Raw genomic sequence first — 19289 nt, 5'->3', positions numbered from 1 at the left:
GAATTGGGAAGCGATTAATGTGAGAATGTTCATCAGAAGTATAGTCTGATTGTGATATCTGAGTTTGAGAGCGATTAGTGTAAGAATGTTCGTCAGAAATACGATATGGTTGTGACAGTATAGTCTGAAAGCTATTAGTGCGAGAATGTTCATTATAAAAAAATTTCATGCAAATTAGGTTGCGAGGAGGAATGATTAGTCGTGGTCATGTTTTTGATATGTTTTTTTAATTTTGAGAGAGAGAGAGAGAGAGAGAGAGAGAGCGATTGACCAATGTTAATTTCAATTCTTTAATATCATCCTGAATCGACGTTGACTTTAACGATTCCTTTTGTTTCGCAGGGGGATCATTCTTTGATGATGATGATGATATAAACGGAATCATGTCGGCAAAGCGCTTTGGCTGCTTTGCGTTTCTGCTCTCTTGTTTCATATTGGATCCAACCTGAAATAAATGCATACATACAAATATTTTATGGACTGAAGAAACTTTATTTACTTTTATCGACCGTTGGAAAATAAATAAAAAAGAAAATAGATCATAAATTTGAAGTTTTTCATAACAATGATATGACGATGAATTCATCATCCATATGTTGTACTTCGTCTGAACTATTGAAATCTTCAGCATCGTGTTTGGAGCAATAAGGCATTTTGCTTCGATATCACTGATAGGTATACAATGAGTATGGGTACTTAGTAACGAACATTTATATATTCCTACTGATGTCGATGGAATTCCAACATTGTAGAAATTATCGATACGGCAAAACTTCTTAGTCACAAAATAATAATAGAAGTATTTTCAAATTCAAGAATGTTAACAATAATGCAGATAGACTTATCTCGCGTTATGTAGCAGTGAGTATGTAATTGAAGACCTAATGTAAAACCTTCCATCTGTAACTCTGAATATTGCTGTGCACCAGACAGTGCTATTGGAATTGAACCAGCGTTGTTTTTTTCGCAGAATTAATCATTTGCTACTTTGATGGTTTCGATTTGATTTTCTATAATCATTTCTCTGAGGAAAGTTTGATTGTTTAATCCTCCTACGTGCAATCTGCTGCAAAGGAAGATGTGATTTCTTGCAGTATTTTCTGAAAATACACATGTTATTTTTTTATGCAAAGGCAGAATACGATTCAAGAGGACTTAGAAACTTAACGTCGTGTACAAGTGTAGCAGCCTATAAACATTAAAGGACATAAATGAAGTGCCATACAATGTGTTGAATATTTTTTGTACGTACAGACGTACAGCAAGCTCTGCAAAGATTAATTCTTCTTCAGTTGGGCAGAAGAGGCAGAAGATAAACAAAGCAATGCTGTTTGAAGAAATAAGAAATGTTCATATAAATCATTCGATAAAATACCATTCAACACTACTGGTCCAGTATAAAGAATAAAATGTCAACACTCAGTTGCTTTATAATTGGAATATTCCTATACAAGTCTTGTCGATTTATTTCTCTCGAGTAATATCGAACCAGTTTAATTAGCCTTGATAAGATTTCAGTCACTTTACGACTTGGAAGTTTATTAGACATTGATCAAATATTGATCATTCACCCAAGCCGAAAATAACTTTTTCCCTACACCTAGGTATAGCAGATGCATACTTTCATAAAGAACTCGACTCATCATATCAATTGAAAGGCGTGACAATGGAGTCTCTTAGTTTATGATGATTTTTATCTTGTCGTTCAGCATATTCTACATCAGTGCGAGGAATATGATCAACACCAAGGAAGACATCGTCGAGCAATAGATTCACCTTACATTTCGAGCACGGATGGAAAGACATGTGATTTTTATGATTAAGGACGAATGCTCGAGCAGGAGCATCGACTATGAAAGACCTGAGGACAATAGGTAATGTTCGACCTTCAAACTTTATTCCTCCGTCAGCAAATATTGGGTTTACTTCGTTAATAAAATCTTGAAAGAAATCAATTACACTTTCCGGTTTATGTTTTCCCCGATAGACATCGACAATTTCTGGTCTACTTCTAGGAATATTGGTAATCCTACATTGGATTGGCCAAATTTGAATTTCACTGGGCTTATCCAATGTAGCACCATCGATACTAAAATCAATTTCTAACCTGTCAAATTTACAGGTCGAGGAACGTTCCGAAAATTGTTGATTATTCCAACAATAAACCTGTGTGAAGATATTCTCCTGGGGAAACCTTTCTCAACTTGACGCAGGTGCGAGTTTTTAATAATGTTATATCTTTCGGTATGCGAAACAGTTGTTAGTGCGCAATAAATTAAGAATCGCATTATCTTGAATATGGTTAATATCATTTTCTATAAAACATGTTGCGAGTTGTTCCCTAAACGTATATATTGACTTTACATTATCCTCGTCTTCAATGTCTTGGTAGCATTGATAATTGTAGTAGCGTTAGCTGATGAAAAGCTTTACTCACTATCATTTGATTTTGTTAAGTCTGAATCTACAGGTTGGAATAGCTGTATACTGACAGAACTGGATGGAGAATCGCTAATCGCTGAACTTGATAGCACCGGAGTGATCGACAAGATCTTTACTTTCGGGTATTTCATTACAATGACTGCATAATGAATAGCTTGACACATCAACGCGATTACGTCTTTGCTTAGCTGCAATTCGTTATCGCTGACGAACTGAGAGGCGATGAAAAACACGACTACAAAAATTTTTACCAGATTATTATTAAGATGTTTCATTTGTTTGTATAATAAATTGCAAAATGTATTAAATATGATTTTATATTAATTATTATTCTATATTTTTATTTGTTAATCTACAGTATATTTATATTTTCTATGATGTTGGATAAATACATTTTGCAAATATACAAATAAATATATCTTATAACATATAAATATATACGATAAATCGTATCTCTTCGCATAATATAAGTGAAAATATATTACTTAACTTTTCTTTCGGATTCCTGCAGTTAGCATGAAATTCATTTAGTCGACACACTTGATTTTCGAGGTTATGTTGCACGTGATTGTTCATTTCAAATTGCCGGTCATTACAAAATGGCACTCATCATGGAAGAGACCCATGTGTGCTATTGCGCATACGTATTTCTATAATTAACCAATGAGATGTCAGATACCACTATCTTGCCGCGGTGATTTGAATCGGCATCACATTATTCTTTTGCTTATTTATTTTTATGTGTTATGTTGACATTATCAATCAAATCTAAATTTTACGTATCAGATCTGAATAATGCTCGTTTTTTTTGGTAATGTATAATCTATAGTATGTCAAATATACTGCCGCTTTCGATATTATTTATAGCTTTTTTGACCGGAAGAATTGCTGCGCTCTAAAGCACTTGCCACGCAGTAAGTGCGCACAAATTTTCCTAGTGAAAAACGCCATAAGATAATGTTCATATACAATATTATATCAACAGAATTGTTCGTAAAATTATTTGCGAGTTCGTAAAATCATGCTGCAAATATGGCGAAATTATTATCCGTCACTAATAAGAACACACATGTCAACATGAATCTGTAAGTGATGATGATATGTTTTTCGTTACAACTTGAATGAACATAACACACTAAACATGATATTTATTCCACAAAACTCATATAAACCTACTGGTATTTCGAATTTAGAAATATTAATGTTTCTGGGGAAAAAAGAGAGTTTGATTTAAATAAAATTGCCAGAACAGTTTTAAATTACAATGTAACTGAAAAACAAGCGTAAAATAAATCTGAGAGAGATATTTTCTATTGCTTTATAATCTTTTATGAAATAATCAATAACAATCCAAAAAGCTACTGTAATTGTTTCATGGATAAAAGATCCCGGATATTGATTCGTGAGCGCGCGCATAGTACAGCGCGTGGTAAAAATTTGGTAGTAAAAATATTATTATTGAAAGGAATATGTTTACATATAATGCGAATAAATTTTATGACTGAAATCCTATCAAATGAATCTATGCGCAGGCGTAAATGCACTATGCCGGCACAATGCCGACAGTTTGTTGTTTGAGGAACATAGAATTTTGTATGTGCGACGCATATTGTATTAGGTCCGGCAAAGAACCGGCACACCTATCCATCGGGACGTGCTTCTTTTATGCATCAGCATATTTGGCTATCTGGGTTCATATAATATAATTATAAATACTTTAACTCATGATTTCAATTTTTCTCGCTTTTCAATAAAGTGTGCGAGAGCGCACCGCGCGGAAAGATTCGAGTGAGAGAACGGCACAAGGTTGATATGATGCACGACAGTAAAGAGAACTCCGTTTCTTTTAATTTAACAAAAGAATTTTCTTTAATATAATCAGTTACAGAGTCAAAGAATATAATTAATTAAAAATTAGATTAACAAAATATCAAATGCGGTCACCTTTTCCAAAATTGTATTTGGAATCGCGGATGGAAAATCTCGGCGATTTTCTCGGAAAGAGTCGTTTTATCGCGATTTCACTAAGCGGTTAGCGCGGCGATTTAACGAAACGGTATAGTAGCGAGACTAGGATTCTAAGAACTCGAAGAACTTTTAGAAATAAGAACTCTGAGAAGTCTAAGAATTCTAAGCGGTGTAGATGGTATAAGCGGTGTAGACTATTTTAGCAATCTGCGCAATCTGCTCAATCTGCCCAGAGGACCGGCGAGATCGAAGCATTTATTACTTCCGGTCCGGGCCGTCTTCTTGGGAGAAATCCAATTAAATTTAGCCACAATCGTAATTATCACGTGGCATTGGTTGTACACAATTGATTGGCGCTTTCGATTCTTTTCTAGCGACGTTCAACGTAACAGTCATGCGCGACAGAAAATCCGTACGCGGGATTGGTGACAGCGCGTGACGTATTCGTCGGAGCGCGGCGCTCGCGTGCGCGAATCGAATTGTTCTAGAACTTTCGATGTTCCGTTGCCGGTGCCTGTTTGCGTGTACCGAATTGTTTTGAAAAGGCTAAAGAACAATGAATCTCTGACTTTGATGAGGCTTAAAGTCAGGCTCGAGATGAAATCACGAGCTCGCCTTGTGCGTGCGTTCAATAACAATTACTGTCGGTCGACCGAAGGAATTCTTACCTTTTTTTTTTGAATTACCGATCTCGAACAAAAGTGTAGGTCCGATTTGAAATTTTTACTACTCACTGACATAATGAAGATTTAATAAATTAATTTATTTATATTGTATCTAACCTCCGATATGATTTTAGTAATTTTATCTATATCTAATAACATTACAATCCGAAGCGCCACTACGGTCTAAGTATTAAGATGTTGAACTAATATATATATTATTCAAACGAATGAATTAATTTCAGAAATAATAATTACGTGTCGATATGGTTGTCTCGGTAGTCTAAAGGCTCAGGACGCTCGCACGGAATGCAAGAGATCCGGGTTCGACTCCCGGCCGAGGCAATATTTTTTCGCAATAAGTTTATTACAGTTTTTTAAGATTAATTTGGGGAATTTTGGGGGGATTATTACATTTCAGATTAATTGCGTTAATGTCGACAACCATATCGACACGTAATTATTATTTCTGAAATTAATTCATTCGTTTGAATAATATATATATTAGTTCAACATCTTAATACTTAGACCGTAGTAGCGCTTCAGATTGTAATGTTATTTAATATAAACGGTCTTGTTTCCTATCTTATTGTTTATCTATATCTATTTTTTCTAACGTTTGACTATATTTTAGTTGTCGTGTATTTAAAACTTTTAAAAGTACACGAATAAATTCAATAATTCAATAATTCAAAAATATGCTTGCCCTAATATGTTTGTTAATAACTTTATTTCAGAAAAAATATGTGAAAAAAGGAAAACGTAGATTAGAACGTGGATTAGAAGTGGGATCTCCAGCATACTGATCTCACCTTACGCACACAACTACATGAAATTCTTACAGATTATGTTTATAAACGCAGTATATAACCATAAAAAATCGTAAATAATTAATATTTCAATCGTAAATAATTAATATCTAAACTATTACATTTTGAAATCATTTTTGCTGTTAAATATTAATGGGAAAGATATATGATTACTAAAATTTATTAAAATTTATACTTATAGTTTGATCAAAAAGTTTCCGGAATTCATTCAGAAAATTCAAAATACAAGTTTATTCATCAAAAGTGATATTGTCCCCTTCAAAGTACTCTCCAGCGACTGCAACGCACTTATGCCAGCGCTTGATCCAGCTCTCGAAACATTTCTGGAACTCTATTATTGGTATAGCCATCAGAGCCCTTCGATTTTTCCATTACCTCCTTTCGGCTGTTAAAACGCGTTCCCCGCAGTGGTTTTTTGACTCGATCGAACAGAAAAAAATCGCAGGGAGCTATATCGGGTGAATTCGATGGCTGTTGGATGGTATTCGTTTTGTTCTTGACCAAAAATTCACGGATAATGATGTGCGACGGTGCGTTATCATGGTGCAAAATCCACGAGTTGTTTACCCACAAATCCTTTCTTTTTTGGCGAATTGCTTCACGCAAACGTCTCATAACGCCCAAATAATACTCCTTATTAACTGTCTGACCTTCTGACAAAAATTCGTGATGTACAATACCGTTGTAATCCATGAAAACCGTGAGCATCGCTTTCTTTTTCGACTGAAAACGACGCGGTTTTTTTGGTCTTGGCTCATTTGGAGCTCTCCATTCACTCGCTTGATGTCTGGATTGCGTGTCGTACTCACGTCTCGTCTCCAGTAATGATGCGTTTGATGAATGTTGGGTCGGATTCAGTCTTGGAAATCATGTCTTTGGCGATGTCAACGCGATCCCTTTTTTGCATGAAATTCAGTTCCTTCGGGACCAACTTTGCAGCAACAAACCTTTGGCGCAAACCCAAATCATTAACTACAATGTCCTGAACGGATCCATAAGCAATGTTTAAGTCCTCTGCCAGCTCTCTGATAGTTAATTTGCGGTTATTGGCCAACATTTCTCTCACTTTATTGATGTTTTCGTCGGTTTTCGATGTCGACGGCCTGCCACTGCGTTCGTTATCCTCGACGGATTCACGACCACTTCTGAAGCGTTCATGCCACTCGTAAACGGTTGTTTTCTTTAGAACATCACTGCCGAAACAGTTTCCCAACATTTCCAAAGTTTTCGCACCATTGAATCCATTTTTAACGCAAAATTTAATACAAACTCGTTGTTGCAAATTCAACTCCATTTTTAAAACTATAAAAAATCGAAAACACGCGCAGAGATAGATGTACTCAAGACGGCGTAATTTTTACAAATGTCAAGCTATGGCGATAAAATTTGATAGAAATGTCAATGATAGATGTGGCAACCTAGCCAAAAATAAGAACTCAAATCAGCTGACTCAGAGTCACCTGGTGGTGTCTTCCGGAAACTTTTTGATCAAGCTGGTAGTCATGATAAGTAAATGAGATTTTGACGGAATTTCCGATAATAATGAATATAAACAGAAATTTGACTTAGACGATTGTTCAGATTCTAGTGTATTTATGAATTCTTTGGTACCAATTCAACTTGTTTGCAGTAATTATGCAGTAATTAATTTAATTATTTGGCAAAATCTCAGAACTTCATCAACTCGTTTTTGTCGACGCATCAAATTTCAATATATTAAAGAATCGAATGATGTTATAGTTTCTGAAAAGACCAACAAATAAACGAATTATTGCCTTCTTCATACAATATATATGAATTAAATATATCTCTAAAGCACAAACTTTTGCTTACTATGGTTGATGGAAAAATTTGTAACGCATTGACAGAAACTATATCCACTCAAAAGTGTTAAAGTGTTATTGTGTACTTAGCTCAAAAGATTTTAATAATCTCGAAATCGTTTATAATTCAACAATAAATTTGTCTAACATTGAATTTGGACTATCCGTGCTTCATGCATAGATTCGGTTTTTCGAATGTTTTTTATTGCACTTATCTTATAAATGACCACTAAAAAAATGGCAAGCACGTAATGAAGAAAAAAAAATTATTGTTATGACTAAAAAATGTATTCAAATAAAATTTAAAAAAGAATTAGGTCTTATAATCGATTATCCGATGCCTGGATTTGGCAGTACAAATGATGCAAATACTATCAGAAGGTTTTTCGAAAATGACGAACTTTCTGCAGCGATTACTGGCAATGATAAAAATTTAATAAACAGGTTTGGTGTTATAATGAGAGTGATTTTGAGTGGTTACGAAATAAATATAGAAAAGTTTAAAAATTATACGAAAGCCACAGCAGAAATTTTTGTAAAATTGTATCCTTGATATCGCATGCCTTCTAGTGTTCACAAAATTTTAATACATGGACCTGAGATAGTGGCTCATGCTCTATTGTCAATTGGACAACTTAGTGAAGAAGTACAGAAGGCTAGGAACAAAGATTTTAAGTTACATCGAAAAAATTTTTCCCGAAAATCATCTCATTCTAACACCAACGAAGATATTTTTAATTATTTATTGTTATCTTCTGAACTTATTGTATAATTTCAAGTCTTCCATTACAAAAAAAGCTTAAATCGTTTCCTTTGGAAGTCGTTGAAATGCTGAAAGCCCCACACATTTTAATGTTTGAGGAAATCGAATTGAATAGCGTTTTAGAAGAAAATATTTTATCAGAAGAAACTTCTTCAGATGAAAACTATTATAATATTACGCAATATTATAGTTAATATAATATTAATATTAGGTGTTGGAATTAATTCGTAGCGTTTTACAAGTGATGGGAAGTACTTTCATTAATGTATTTTTTAATGCTCATGTGAAATAAATAACATTCTTTCATTAAAAAACGCTACGAATTAATTCCAACACCTAATAATTATTATTAGATATATAATAATATTATCATCATATGTATATACAGGGTGATTCAAAATGAATATATTATCCTTGAAATGTCATATTCCTGACTTAATTCTAAGACGATTTTTCTTTTGCCAAAATTTTATCAAAAGCGTAGTTTTCAAATTATAATAAGAAATAATTAGCGAATGACAGGGCGTAGAGAAAGTAGCCAAGAGCGGCGTTTCTCACTATCCAACGCAGACCGTAAGGGGGACTCTCGTTATCAGATGATCGCTACACACGCATGCATATGCAATCGTATTATATTCTCTCTCTCTCTCTCTCTCACATACACACATGCACGCACGCACGCACGCACGCACGCACATAAAATTACCTTGAAAAAGTTTGATGACTTCGATATGTTGCAGCTTGAGAAACAAGAAAAACTTCCATCGATCATTGTTGGATCACGTACAGCTCCAAACTTTTGTCACAATGTTACGCGGATCGTGAGACCGCGCACGTGCTCCGATTCGCGGCAGGGGTCGCGGAGGGGGCATCGACCTCTAGCAAAGATCGTATAAATACGAAGCGATCGATACGTCGGTCAATAATCCCTCGATCGCTTGAAGCGAAAGATTCTCAAAGGCAAGAAGTTCATAGAAGCGAGAGATTTCCAGAAGCGAGAAAGATCTTCCATGTGTCATTTTCTACTACTAGGACGATATGGCTTACACAAATGAAGAATATTACGATATGCTGATGGTACTGGGTGAGTGCCACGGACAGCATTATCCTGCTGCAAGGCGGTACGCGGAATTGTATCCGATCCGTCAAAGGTATTCATCGGCCTGTCATACTCTGAGCGGCTCAAAGATTGTACGAAACCGGCAGTGTCCTACCAAATAATCACGACGTTGGTAGAAATCGTGTCGCAAGAAATTTACAAAATAGAAAAATACGTAATAAATAATAAATAAATACGGAAGAAATTATTCGAGCTGTTGAGCGAAACCCTGAAACGAGTATTCAGGTTATTGCTCGGGAACACAGATCATCGTATTCGACCGTCCAGAGGATATTACAAGAAGAAAAATGGCATGTTTTTCATTATACACGTGTGCAACAGTTACAACCAGAAGATTATTCTCTAAGGAAAACGTTCTGCGAAAACTTATTAAGAAGAGTAGATCTAGATCTAAGATTTCCATCTCGAATAATATTCAGCGATGAATCGCTATTTACGCAAGAAGGGATATTTAATTCGCATAACATGCATTTATGGAGCGATGAAAATCCCAGACTTACGCGAAACAGAAACTTCCAAATTCGTTGGAAGATGAATATCTGGGAAGAATTATGGGAACGCAGATACTAGGTCCAGTTATTCTTCCAGATATTTTCAATAGCGAAACATATTTGGAATTTTTAAGGAATAATCTACCAGATTTTTTAGAAGAAATCCCATTATTCGAGAGAAGCAAGATCATATTTCAGTAAGACGGTGCGGGGCTACACAACGCTAGAATTGTGATGGATTATTTCAATCAGCAATTTCCCAGACGATGGATGGGTCGGTACGGCCCAATACGTTGCCCCGCAAGATCTCCTTAATTCTCTGGATTTCTTTTTTTGGGGATATTGCAAGGAATGAATTTTTAAAACGCTTCCCGAAGACATGGAAGATTTTGATACAAGATTGCGATATGCCGTATGGGCCATCGAAGAAGATGTAATGCAAAACGTGCAAAGAAATTTATTGAGACGTATGAGAGCCTGCGTTAGAATGGACGATGGACATTTCGAGCACCTCTTAAAAATCTAAAATTATTTTATCCATCACAATCAATCCGTTCTTTTTAGAGCGACAGACAGCAATCCTTTTAAGGGCAACCAATACTCTCTTACATGGAATATCTCTCTTATGTAAAAAAGATCAAGAGAGAGAACGTACAAGAAATATTATAATAACTTATTTTGTAAAAGATTTAATAATTATCCATCGCGGGCGCAATACTATCGTATAGCATCACATTTCATGTAATACTACTTAAGAAGCATTACCCTGTTTGAAAGAAAAATCAATGTCAGAAAAATCATACAACATAACATGAAATATTTTGATATTGATTTTTTGACATCGATTCGATGTCGATTTGATGCTTTCGACGTCGAACGATATCGAATTGATATCAATTCGATTCTGACTAAGACGTCTGTGTTTTGACAGCGCTAGTACAAACATAACCAATAAAATCGATCGACTGCTTGCTATCGTTGAGTGAACACGTCGTGTGTTAGTAAACAATCGTGTGCTTCTTTCTTCGAGTGATATTCAATCGACGAATAATTAATCAGCAGTGATTTATAGTAATTAACTAACAGATTCTCTATTAAAATCGAGTGCATGCTATCGTCTAATAAATGCGACGTGTGATTATCTTTCTTCGAGTGATTTTCGAATGATTTTCGGTTCACCGAATGATTAATTGATAATAATTAAAATGAATATCGGTAGTAAAACGGACACTTAATTGATAGAGATACAGTAATAAATTTTTTGAGTAATCATTGAAATACTTCGTTTTCTTCAAGTTAATAAATAGCTGTACGCTGAGCATAAACATATTGAAGTGATGCGTTTTATAAGAAATAAAGTATTTTAATGGTTACTCGATCTGTGTGCATCAATGGGAATGAGTAATTTCTAAACTTGTTAGAGGATTGAAAGTTTAACTGACAAAAGTTTGGAGCTGTACGTGAACCATCAATGATCGATGGAAGTTTTTCTTGTTTCTCAAGCTGCAGCATGTCGAAGTCATCAAACTTTTTCAAGGTAATTTTGTGTGTGTGTGTGTGTGTGTGTGTGTGTGTGTGTGTGGGTGTGTGGATGAGAGAGAGAGAGAGAGAGAGAGAGAGAGAGAGAATGCGATCGCATATGCATGCGTGTGTAGCGATCGTCTGATAACGAAAGTCCCCCATACGGTTTGTGTCGGACACTGAGAAACGCCGCTCCTAGCCTTCTCTACGCGCCCTGTCATTCGCTAATTATTTCTTATTATAATTTAAAAACTACGCTTTTGACAAAATTTTGGCAAAGGAAAAATTGTCTTAGAATTAAGTCAGGAACATAATATTTCAAGGATAATATATTCATTTTGAATCACCCTTATATAACCATTAAAAAACTAGAATATATATCTATAAAGAAATTGGAATATGTACTCATTTTTTTTCAAACAGGATATTTTAAATAATTATTTATTAAAAATTGTAATCTTATTAATAAATATATTTTATATCATTTAATAAAATAATTAAAACTTGTATTTAGGTCCTTTTTGTTTTCTAACTGATTTTAACTTATTGTAAAATAATTTGTTTAAAAAATTAAATTTTGGAGGTTATATCATGTTTTTGTGATTTCAAACCACTGTGGGATGGGTTCCTTCTCCAGTTACCAGGTAATTCAGGAATTTTACGACTGACCACGCATTTCGCGGGTTTAATAATTACCCCGTACTCTTGCAGCCTCTTGAAAACTTTTTCCAAATGCTCCCGATACATCCGGCTCATCCGCCGACGCCGATGCAATGAGGATATCATCTATGTACGCGTAACAGAAATCGAAATCGCGGAATATCTCATCGATAAACATCTGCGCCGCATTCTTCAATCCGAACGACACGTATTGAAATTCGTACATACCGAACGGCGTGATGATGGCCGTCTTTGGAATGTCCTCCTCTGCTACGGGGATCTGATGGTATGTTCGCACGAGATCCATGATCGTAAAGATTGTTTTATCCTATAATGCCTGCGCGAAATCCTCGATATGTCGCACAGGATACCGGAACCATCCACGCGTTTAACGCTCTATAGTCCCCGCAAGGTCGTCATTTCTTTTTTTTCTTCGGCACCAAGTGTAAAGGTGACGACCAACATCCTTTCGAAAGTTGCGCGATTCCGATTTCCACCATCTTCCGAAACTCGCTCTTTGCGATCGCCAAACTTTTTGGTGCGAGTCTGCGCGGCTTACATACCATTGATGGTTCCAGTGTTGTTTTGATATGATGCCGCGTCATATGCCGCACTCGGCTGTCCTTCGGGTTTCCGAATATTAGGCTAGCAATACGTGATACGGTGTCGCGCCCGTGGCCGTCTTAATACTCGGTGTATCGCATCGTAAATAGCGTCCGAGAGAGGATAAACTCGTCATCTGATCGACGAGACAAGAGTTCCGTAAGTCTACTAAAAGACCGTAATGTGACCAGAAATCGGCTCCGATAATTGGTCTCGACACATTCGCAATAACAAATTGCCATGTAAATGCGCGTCGCAACCTGAAGATCAGAAGGTCATTATCTCAGTACAGTATGTGTTTATTGTCGAGCTGTTAGCCGTCGAAAGTTCGTAGGTCGACCTCTGACGTAGCCCGCGGACTGTCTTCCACGGGTACACGCAAAGATCCGCGCCTGTGTTAATTAAAAAGAAAACTTTCGTTGCATTGTCCATCACAAAAAGGCGCGTCAAATGGTCTAAATCGCTCGCCGCTATCATCGGCCACTGCATTTCCCTGCTGCTGCGCCGAACAGGGCGGTACGCACTTACGAGCATCCGGTTCGAAACGTTAATGATATCAGCAAAGCCCGTTCTCCGGGTGATCACGGTCACGCGAACGTAAACGCGGGCGCGATCGCGCCCGATCCCGATCACGGCCGCGGCCCCGGCGAGGCCAATTTCCACTGATCGTCTCAATCGACTTCCGAAGAGCTGTCAATTGCTCCGTCATGCTGCAAGGTCAATCATAATTGTGCCAACCTTACTTCGAATTTCGCCTCGACTGAAGCTGCATCGTTTACGCCTAGTATTGTATGAGTTCGTGTAGCCTCATCTGAAAAGCCGACGCCCGGGTGGCCTCCATGATTGCGTCCGCAAGTCCGCGAGCTAATCGATTGTATCCGCCGTCCGAGTAACCAAATGCGACTGAATATATGCCGGCAGCCGGCTTAACCAGATTGTTCTTAAAACTTGGTCCCCGACGATGTTCCTCGGGAAATTATGAACATGTCGCAAAAACTGCGATGATTTTCTATCGCCAATTTCTTCGTGCTCGAGCAATCGACGAGTCTTATGTGCTTGTGATAGACTCAAACGTTTTATGAGTTCCGCTTTCAACGTTTCATACGGACGCTCTGCAGGTAGATTCATAATTATATCGCGGACTTCGGCTATAACGTGGTCCAATCACAGTCAACATGTACCCAAATTTCGTCGCGTCGACGGTTATTCCAGCGGTTTGGAAATCGCGATCCACAATATTAAACCAGAGCTCCGGATCGGCCGGAGTGAATTCTGGCATTCGCACATCAACATGGTTCACCTCGGGGCCAGACATAAAAAATTCTGTCGCTATCTTCCAGATTCGCTCTCGATTGCTGTTGCAGCACCTATAGTTGCGATCCCTGCTGTTCTAGCACGGGTCGGCTCATCACGTCATCGTCGCGCATCATTATCATTTTGTCTCCAGCTATCTTGCATTGTCCATAGTTTACCGTATTCAGTTCACCGTCAATTCCGACAATCGCGAATTCCGACAGCGTTTCGATCCAATCGACTTGTTCAAGTATACAATATATAAAAAAATTTTCGAATTCATCGAAAATTTAATAAAATAAAATAAAATTGATAATCGTCGGTGGTCACCACTTTAGCACATATCACTTTCTTTGCGTGCGTGTTAAATATATATATATTAGGTGTTGGAATTAATTCGTAGCGTTTTACAAGTGATGGGAAGTACTTTCATTAATGTATTTTTTAATGCTCATGTGAAATAAATAACATTCTTTCATTAAAAAACGCTACGAATTAATTCCAACACCTAATATATATATATATATATATCCGTGAATTGAGGGCAAAGGATTTTATTTCCGAGGCGATGATAAGTAATCGGCAACTGTAATTATATATAAGTTCGTATTTAATAATCTCTACAGTACAAAAAAAACGTCTTACTTAAACTTAACTCTTCGGAGTCTCACAGTTCAATCTCTCTTTGTTTTTGATAGAATCTTCGCACGATGATAGACGCTTCGAAACCTTCTCGAACTTTCTTTCAAAGCATAATATTATTTCGCAGGTTATTCCCCTTTTATCCTATTATTTACACTTTAAAATTCGTCTAAAACCGTCGACGATAATAATTGCTAATTATTAGTTACTTATTTTTGTATATGTATTTCCCAATCCTGTTCGGTACGATGCGAGAAAGGAATTTCCTCGGCTTCTCAAAAGAAACAGCAATTAAATGTCTCTATTGTTTCGCCGAACAGCTGTGCATAGGCAATTATCCATGTGTGTAACGGTCCGTCTGTCGCAATACTCTCTGCGTGCCTTTCTTTTGAAATACAACGCATCTGCGTCTCCCATATAATTATGGCGATACTTATCGCCACATTTGTTTCATGACTCTACTCTTTCTTATCAATATATTTTATGTATTATTTTGAGTATTTTTAAGTACAGAGTACGTCACCAAAATCCGGACAAATCGAATAATTTTTTTAAACAAAATATTTTTAATGAAAAATTAAATATTACAAAAAATCCTTTTACATGGCACTTGGGGGATCCCTGTAAAGCACAATTATTCGATATATCCTCCATTAGCTTGAATGGCCTCTATTCTCGGTCTGAAGCGTTACATGCTGTAACGCATACATGCTGTAATGTAGCGCTGTGCTGATGAATGCTACTTCAATAGCGGTCCTTAATGACGTCACATTGGGATGCCGAGATTTGTTTGTAACCCTTTCAACTACTTTCCATGTGTAATAGTCCATGGGATTTAAATCTGGGCTGTTGGGAGGCCAGAATTCTTTGGACCAAAACATATCGACGTTGTCTGAGAGCCAATTTTAAATTAAATGACTCATGAGCCGGTGCACCGTCCTGTTGAAAAACATATAAATTGCGGACGCCATAGTTTACATTCATGGCTTCACTACATCCATTAGAACGCGCAACAATTGCCCTAGGTTTCGAAATCAGTGATTGAGTCCTTTCAATGATTGCGGGGGTCCTTGCGGTGCGTTCTTTTGAGTGACTCTTTCTCGCTGGCATACTGGAACTTTCGTTGGACTGTTCTAAAGCCATATATTTTGCCACAATGTCATAAATGATTGATCTCGGATATCCAAAAAATCGAATTATTTCCGTTGCTAAGCGCCCAGCGCGAAGGCCTTCGATGATCGATTATACTTTGTACTTGGTTTCAACATCGCGAATATTTTGAGAATATGACTGTTTACTAGAAGCATCAGACTTTCTCAGACGCCAACAACCTCTGATGGAGGTACAATATAGCGGAAAATTTAAATTGAAATTTGTCCAGATTTTAGTGACGCACGCTATATATCTTGTAAATTGTATTTTCAATGGAATATGTAATTATTTTATTTCACGAGGTGTTCGTCTTTTAATTGAAATTAGTCCGTTAGACGCTTCTGGCTATCTGAGCAATATAGTTGAAATTTTAATCACAAACGACGTCACTATTAATATGGATAATAAGTTGAAAATTGTTTATATATTAAAGTAATTTGACGTTAGTTGTTGGAAACTTCCAAAGCTTCATTTAAATGAACCATTTGAGATGAATTACTTGATTTAGCTTTATTAATACTGACTAGTTGTTAATTTGTAATATTGCAAATCGGATTCCACTACAGTTGGGAACTTGATAGTGACTTACTTTTGACGGAAGAATCAATGATAACAATTTAAGAGATGTATCATTATTGAGGATGGCTCTAAAGAGAGTCGAAACGTTTAATAAAGATGATTACACATTATGAATATTAATCTTTGGATTGGAATTTAATCTCTGGCACCTTCATTGGCCATGATTCTCATTAGCCTTAAATTTATTGTTCATTTTTATTTTTGAGATTGTGAATGTGTTAATAATTTGATATCTAAACAGAGAATGATTAATAATTATTCGAAACTCGTTCCTCTATTATGTAATTTCACGAGTTTTTTCTTTGAGCTCTTAAATAAAAAGGGAAACAATTAAACGCTTATCCATATAATCAATTATGTACAACTTACTACATTCATGTAATTTTCACATATCGACAATAGATTGTTAATTAATTAATTTTAAACAATATAAAGAATCTTTATTTTAATTAATTTAAGTGTTAATTAACTTAAATTTCTTTCTCTATTAATTTAAAGTTTAGGATCTCATAAACATCCCTCTTACTTTGCAAACATTACACATGGTCCAGTCTCAAGTTATATTAAGTTCCTTAAAATTTGGATCGACGCTCGTCGGAAATAAATGTTGTAACATCTGTATGTTGACTCATATTCCGGAGCGACAAAACGTTCGATTCGATATTTGTGCGGATACCTGCGAGACAAGAATTTAAGCGTTCTTCCATAACCTCTCCATTTTCATTCTTTGTTTCTCTAATCGAATCCTAAATTAAATTTCCAAGGGTTTGGACGTAACATGTACTTACCTTTGAATCTGATTGTTATAAGTATGTATACATATAGTATAGGATGATTTAAAATAAACGTTGTCCTTAAAGTGTCATATTCCTGACTTAATTCTAAAACGATTTTTCCTTTGCGAAAATTTTGTCTGAAGCTTAATTTTCAAATTACAAGAAGAAATAGCGTGTCACGGGTCGCATAGAAGAGACGAGCAACAACGGCACTCAGGGATAGACGCGGACGCTTTACGCGCAGAGCGCATACTGGACGCATTCACTTATAAAAATAAGTTTCTTCTTACTTTTCCCCTCTATCATACTATCTCTTTGTCTTTCACATACTTTGAATATGTTAATTTCGTTAAATTATAAATTAGAATGATGAAATTAAAATAAATATTGAGCCCTTTAAATATCGCATTGTTTTTCATTTTTACATTGTAATTTTACAATTACATTGATAAAATTATTAGAGAAATATCATAAAAGAGAGAAATTAGAAAATAATTTACATAAAATGATAACCATTAAAACTATTATTGACATACAAATCAAATAATTATTTCAGTACATCGAATTCTAAGAGTGTTTCTTATACGACGTACCGAAATACTTATTAGACTTAATTGGACGTCAATAGGCGTTATAATACTTGTAGCATGCAATTAATGTCCAATTTCTCATTTTTATAAAAATTTTTCTAACAATTTTATCCGCGCCCGCGTTTCATAGCAATTATTACATACTTATGAGAAGTCTTATGAGAAACGCGATCACGTTTCTTAGCAGTCAAAGAGTTATGAATGTTTAAAACAAAAACGTAATCAGATATATTTTAAAAGCTTATTATTATTTTAATCGTTATTACCTCTAGATATTGAATGATTCCATTTTTCTCTAGTTTCTCGAAACAGTTACAGGAATAAATTTGAATGTACCGTAATAGTGCTCGATACAATAGTTTATTGTAATTCACTCTCTTCACTCAAATATTAAATGTCTTTTAAATACGTAGATATCAAATCATAAAAAAAAAAACAAATCGTACGTTTCCACAATAAGATTCTTCTTTTACAAATTGTGTCACGTTTCAACATATTGATACTTCGATTACGTTCACTTGATAAAACGAAGAATTTATTAACCTATTTATCAATTAATCATTGACAATCACAAACGACTGATTATTCGGCGATTGAAAATCACACGAAGAAAGAAACACGTCTGTAAGTGCGTACACAACAAAACATGTGTCAACACACGTGGCAAGTAGCTGATTGATTTTTTTACGGATGCAGTGAGTATAGAATCACTAGGACAATATAAGAAAACAGCACCGTTTGGGAGCGACCGAGAAACCCTGATCATAGCGTGGTGGATTGTCAGATTGATAATTAGCGGAGCGCCATCTCTTGGCGACTATTTCGGAGCGATCGTTCGAACTCCAAGCACCACGCAGCACACGTTACTCTGAAAAGAATAACGATAGAGACTCCTTATTTTTTGCTTTTATCTCTCTTCAGCTTCCCTCTTTTATCCTAGACTGAAGAAGAAGTACGTGTTCGGTGTCTCTCAATTGTTATCATAAAACTCGATCTCTTGACCAAGAGGGTTGATCGCGCAGTGTCTCACAATTAGCGACGTATGTCACAATTTAATAACGAAACAACCGCTATGGTGTCAAGCCAACCGAGCAAGTTCGCACAACGAGTTCATAGAGTGTCAAGAGAATTGCGATTCGATCACGTGCGCGCAATGTGCTCAAGCGAGAGCAAACGTGCTCCGAGTCAGCAAGCATTCCTTGGAACATCGCTCCACGCAAATGTATCACGAAGAATTGGAAATAAAATCTCAAAAACAGCACAAATTGCGTTATTTATATAGAAGTAGTCTCCATTCTCTCGCTTCACTCCTGTCCTGACTTCTTAATGTTTCAAGCGAAATGAGAATCAGGCGCAAGCAATACCGCGATCACA

The 19289-nt window shown here is 36.1% G+C and overlaps 2 pseudogenes; both read right to left on the bottom strand.

Moving 5' to 3' along the window:
- Positions 1–298: 298 nt before the first annotated feature.
- Positions 299–7118, bottom strand: LOC147909496 (uncharacterized; annotated as a pseudogene).
- Positions 7119–10423: 3305 nt separating this feature from the next.
- Positions 10424–15699, bottom strand: LOC147909495 (uncharacterized; annotated as a pseudogene).
- Positions 15700–19289: the final 3590 nt, after the last annotated feature.

This window comes from Acromyrmex echinatior, chromosome 6 (genome assembly GCF_024713525.1).
Source record: "Acromyrmex echinatior isolate Ae372 chromosome 6, ASM2471352v2, whole genome shotgun sequence".
Classification (NCBI taxonomy): domain Eukaryota; kingdom Metazoa; phylum Arthropoda; class Insecta; order Hymenoptera; family Formicidae; genus Acromyrmex; species Acromyrmex echinatior.
The sequence above is the reverse complement of the archived record's forward strand: the minus strand, read 5'-3'. Positions and strand labels throughout refer to the sequence as shown.